The sequence below is a fragment of the Watersipora subatra genome, unplaced genomic scaffold, assembly GCF_963576615.1.
Source record: "Watersipora subatra unplaced genomic scaffold, tzWatSuba1.1 SCAFFOLD_37, whole genome shotgun sequence".
Taxonomy (NCBI): domain Eukaryota; kingdom Metazoa; phylum Bryozoa; class Gymnolaemata; order Cheilostomatida; family Watersiporidae; genus Watersipora; species Watersipora subatra.
The window spans coordinates 562,500-568,499 of record NW_027045382.1 but is presented as its reverse complement, the minus strand read 5'-3'; positions in this window follow the sequence as shown (position 1 = coordinate 568,499).

Here is a 6,000-nt window from a genome sequence, read left to right as displayed (position 1 = left end):
GAGAAATTCTACCTCGAGAGATACAATCGCCAAGCACCAATCGAGGGTGAAGGGCGTGGAGAACCGGAAAAACCACGGTGGAACGCTATCCCACATGGATCAGGAGGGTCCAATTAATCAACCCACCGGCCTTCGAGAAACCTATGCCTTATGGTCCGGTTAAGATGAAGCCACCTGTGAGGAGAGGACCGCAGGCACCCTTTCCCTTTCCCCCGAAGGAAAAGCGGATAGATCGGAAATGTAGTCCGCTCAAGAAGGGGAAACCCATACCTGCTCCCAGGAAGACGCTAACGACGGTCGGGAGCATCCAATGTCGACTGGGAGATGTCCGACCCCGAGCCACGGTGGACGCCCTTCGAGAAGAGGCCTCTAGCCTCAGACGAACGGCCCGTCGCCTGGAAGAGTTGGCTAACCAGATGTCGACCAAGTGAAAGATTGCGACACGAATCCCGTTAAAAACATTGACTATCCCTATCTTGTAGTATATTCTAGTTGTTTGTGTTTTCTTTTATTATTTTATTTTTTGGGTTTTTTTTTATTATAGCCGATTGCTGTCTATAGGGGCGGTGTGTGTGGTGAAACACCAAGTTTCTATCCTTTTGTACAGTTTCTAACTGGAGTTATGTTCCCTTTTTATCCTTTTGTAGCCACGCCCCTAAGGGAGGCTGGTCTTAGCATCTCATTTGCATAATTTGATGTACTTAAGACAGGGCCTCGGCTCTTTATGTTCGTTCAATACATGCAGTGCATTTGGAACCATACTCTTTCTGCTACCTTGTGTGATACCAGAACCACCCCGGCATATAGCTATCTCCAAAGACCTAGTCTATGGACTGTGCTGTGGTGATAGACTCATAAAAACACTGTCGACCTCGTCGACCTCCGGTCGACCTTGTCGACCTAGTATAAAACCTCTCTGGGCGCAATCCCTTGTGTGGGGTGGTTAATATTGACCGGTGGAGTAAGCCGACCTAGTCGTCTCTGCGTGTTGGTCACGGGAAACCACTACACAGCCCCTGAGAGGGGTGAATGCAGACCGGTAGAGTTAGCCGACCCAGTCGCCTCTACGTGTTGGTCGCAGGAACCAACACACAACGCAACAGAGTAAGACATGGTGAACCTTTTGATATCAAATAACTGTAATGTGAATTTTGTGGCAAGTCAACCTTTAACTAGATTTTCACTTTGTAGATGATGCACACTTTAAGTTACTCCGTGATGAGTGTTACAATAAATATTCACATGTCGTATATTAACTCGGACACTTTAAAAAAAGGAATTCTTCATTGCTTTAGCACTTTTTATTCGTTTTAAAGCTGCTCGTAGCTTGTTCTCCTGATGAGCAGCTCTGCTAAACTTCTAACAATCTCTTGGTTCGTCTGAAACTTTCTGTCAATGAGCTTTTGTAAATCAGGTTTGTTTATCAGAGACAGTAATGTAAATGCCTCTTTGTCCCTGAATGGAGTGTTGGGGTATACAGTTTAAAAGCATAAGTATTATGTCTGAAAGTTATATTCTGAGTTGGAGCACATGAAACTGCCCGAGTCCAAATTGAAACAACTCAATTGCGAAAATGATAAAAATGGATAAGCTTGCCTGGCATATTCTTACGCGGAATTTGCTAGTGAAATATCTTTCTTCAGAAAGCACGAAACATTTGATAAAAAATTTCAGCTACTAAAACTCGCTTGACTTTTTGCTATTTGTCACTCAAAAATGACGCAGACTCACAAATTACCAGCATCATGGAAGCTCACATATTGGCTAGCTGCTAGATGTAGGAAGTGGGTATAGATCAACACTGACCAGTTTGTGTGTACATCTTGGAAGTTCACTCTAAAGAATTTTCTTTAAAACTTAATTTTCTTTAAAACTAGCTATTGTCAAAAGTCATGTGTTTAAAACGTGTAAGCGTTTGCTCTGCTTCCAAGAGTAAGGATTTTGAACGTAATATCAAGTTCCACAACCGAACAACTTTAATAAATATATATAGTGTCACAGCTGTTTCCATTCCATATTTTGCACATCGCAAATATTTCTGTTTAGTTTCATAGCTTGAAAGTATTGATAGAACTTATTACTTTGTGTAATAAAAATTCTGATGTAAGTTAATTTGTAATACTGTTTCTCAGAAGACTTGTTATTGCTTCTTAATTGGCAGTGTACCAATGAGAGCAGTCACATGCAGTAGTTGTCAAATTAACATACATAGTCCTTGGTACAGTAATTGACTACCACTTGTGTCTGATTGATGAGTCACTAAATCAGCGCTCTCTAATGATAGGCTGGTTCATTCATCTATTATTACTGTCATAGAGTGATGCGAGTACTTGTCAATTTTTCAGCTGCATGATAGATATTTCCGAGGAGGTCACAAGTTCATATCTATGAAAGAATTTGAACAGACAGCAGGCAAATACCAAAAAGCTTTCTGTAAAGATAACAAAAACGAGCAGCTGATAAAAGCCTGTGAGAAATGTAAAAAGTTCATCTGTAACCTGTGTGACAGAACAGAAGGAGAATGTTCAGGTGAGATGCCAGAATACAAAAGTAGCAGAGATCACTCAGTACAGTAGTTTCTTGATGACATACGAACATTTCATTCAAAGTTTTTAAATTTTTGGTAATGTGCTAAACACGCTAACATTAATAGATAAAGAAGTAAATTTAATTCAAGGGGAGATTATCTTGAATGGAGAAATATATGGCAGATATTAAGTAGGTGAATAACCAATTAACAGCCTCTATTTATAAAATCAGCTGCTATTAATAGCGGTAAACAGAAGACTTGATTAGTGATTAGGTCCTTGACCTCAATGTCTCGAGTCATACTGATATATCAAATTACTTATCTCCCCCCCCCCCCCCCCGACCAAATGAGCGGAAGCGAAGTTTGATTTGAGAGTTTTAATGATAAATGCATGTGCACACAACTTACGAAAATTATTCATTATTAACGTCGCAACTCTTGTTTCAAAATCTCATCAACAATTTTTAAAATCATTTTGTAGAGTTGTTAAAGTATAATAGCAATACAAAACACATATAAACCTATTCAAATATATTACCAAGTCTTTGTAAATTGTCGAAATTATCTTAAAACTTACCCATCTGAACGGATTATACACAAATAGACAAATTAGTTTGGCTGAAATTCTTTTCAAAACGCTTGACAAGTTTGGTTTAATAAAAGTTAAGACTGGAAATTGAAACGCCTAGCAACAGAGAATAGAACGATTAAGTTGTGCGCATTTCACGGAAAAATAATGTGCGCATCTCATTAGTCTATAGCATTGTCGAAATGTCGAAGGTTTTTGTAATTAACGTAGGAGTACTGAAATCATTTCATGAAAGTTTCATTTATGCCAATTTCAAAGTAACTGATATTTTAGACAGTCTTGAATGCTTTAGTATTCTAGCTGATGTCCAACGCAATGTAAGTAAAGGAAATGGCAATGATTTTTTTTCTAACTATCCTTATGAGGTTATTACAATATTTAATTATAAGTTTGGATGACTACAGAACAATGACTACGTAGTACAGAATTTCTAAAAATATATATAAATATCACAACTTCTTGATATTGCTAGCTATGACGTTTTGAAATGTAAACAAAATTGTGCATTGGTTTTATACTATTACTATAATAATAATATTGGTCATGCTATTGATATCAGTGCACTTTACTTCTAATATTGGCCAATATTGCATTTCTCCTATTGCAGGGTGAGAGATATAAACATATAATCTTTTCCTTTCATTATTGCTTTTTGTTGTATATAATAACACCCAGTACTCTGGGTGTTATTATACTGGGTGTTATAATAACACCAAGTACTCTGTTTTACTCTGGTTATATGGATCTATAAAGTGATATTTAGTTGTTCTCTTACATATTGTTACCATGTTTAGTGCACCGCTACATGTGATGGTTCAGTTACTTTTCCAGGTACTTTTGTGACGTGATCTGGATGGGTTTTGATATCTCACACCAGGCTTCTCAAAGAGTGCTCTCTTCTATTTAGTATAGATCATGGTGAGTGGTTACAAATTTTGGGAAAATGGTTAAGGGAAAATAGCTTAATTTTAATTGGAAACAAGTTCCTTGACAAATTTTTAATCATTTGGCACAGTTGCACGCGAGAAGTAGCTTAGATAATTGACAAATGCTAATGATGGTTTTTTAATTATATATATTGTAGATGACAAACAACTCAACTAATTAAAAATGACCTTGCGAAAATTGATCTCCATTGCTTTTTCCCAGATTACAGGTTTGAGCTTCCTAAACAAATGTTGTAAGAGGTTTCCATTTTTAATGCACCCAATTATACATAGCTTGCCCAAAAACATCCTTTTTGTTATACATAAACAAGCCTATCATGAAAGTGATTAGCCTATTTAATTGTTGTTTTTTTGAAGGCTAATGTGGTTCAAATCTTTATTTTGTGACCACAGTATCGTCGTGCACCAACAGTAAATATATCAAAGTTCAGTTATAAATAGCATGAGGATGCTAGATACGCCAAACAACTTCAAATGTTGTTAAACATTGTGACATTTTAAGAAAAAAAGATCTTTATTAAGCTGAGGCATAAATTGCTGTACATACCAAGAGACAGATAAAGAAGACAACTCTAGAGGCTGGTTACAAAGACTGTAAACACTCACATCTGCATTATTGTGTTGACTAATTCTTTGAAGTACATGTATATCCTAAAGGAGAGTGAAAGAAATAGTAAGTAATGTACATTCTCAGCATAGCCAGTAAATTAGTGTCTGACAAACACACTGAAAGACATGTTTGAAATGGGTAGCTCGAGTGAGAAGAACCAGAACAAACAGCATAGTTTTGTACTGTAGTAGCTGCATGCAATTAAACTAATGGTGTGTTATTTTAGAATCATGATGTAGCACATGCTACTGGGCATGTAGACCTTATCATATCTTAATATGTACGAATCACGCTTTTATTTATATTTTTGTTTTAATCATTTTTGTAACTATATATATTTCACTAAATGCTATATTTTTACTAGTTGATGAAATAAAACACACACACGCAGCCAAACTCCAGGGTTACAAGTACAATCACGTTATTATTTCTTTGTTTCTGGTAAACCAATCTAGCTCACTGTCCAAACTTATTTCATTAAGTGGTAAAAGGCTATTATCCTAGTTACTTGTCTTGCAATCTGGAACCATCTATTATTATGCTAGGAACCATTATGTGAAATATGTGTTTGATACTTTATTGCTGGGTGGTTGTCATGCAAAACTGTACAAAGGAAGTTGTGTATATCCAATCCTACTGTAGTGAACCTTAAAATTGAGAAATAATTCTAGCTTACAAACTCTTTAAAATGAGCGATGGTCTTAAAAAAGTCCATCTACTAGAGTGAAAGGGTTGGAAAAATACAGCGCCATAGGGCTCAAATAGAGGTTTCATATTATATCCCAAATATTTTCAGCCTTCCTTTGAATAGAACTTTTGTTGCTCTTCAGAGAAGATAGGATATTCAGTACCATAAAATAGGCTTAGGTCAAGGCATCGCCGTCGGGTTCTAATGAACCAATCGCTACAGCAGAAAAAATTGTTGATCAGTCATTTTCCATCGTCCCAGCTATTCAATTATTCTCAAACATGACATTTTTTGCTACGAGCCTTAGTTCTTTTAACCAGAGTAAATCAAAACTTGCAGAAAACCCTTAGTCATCATATTATATTGTATCAAATACCTGTCTGTTTATACTTGGTACAAGTGGCTGACTCAACAGCACCTAGACTAGTTGTTAGTTTAACATAATCTTGATTTCTAGTTTTCTTTGAGAATGATGACCAATTGGCTTTCCATCAATGTCTTGCAGAGCATGTCTAGTTTGCAAAACCTGTTACCATATAGATTAAACTGGGCAACCAAGTTTCAAAGAATTTTTGCTCGCCAAACCAAGTTAGCTATTTTCCGTCAAGTTTTTTGTGCTAAATACAAATATCCCCA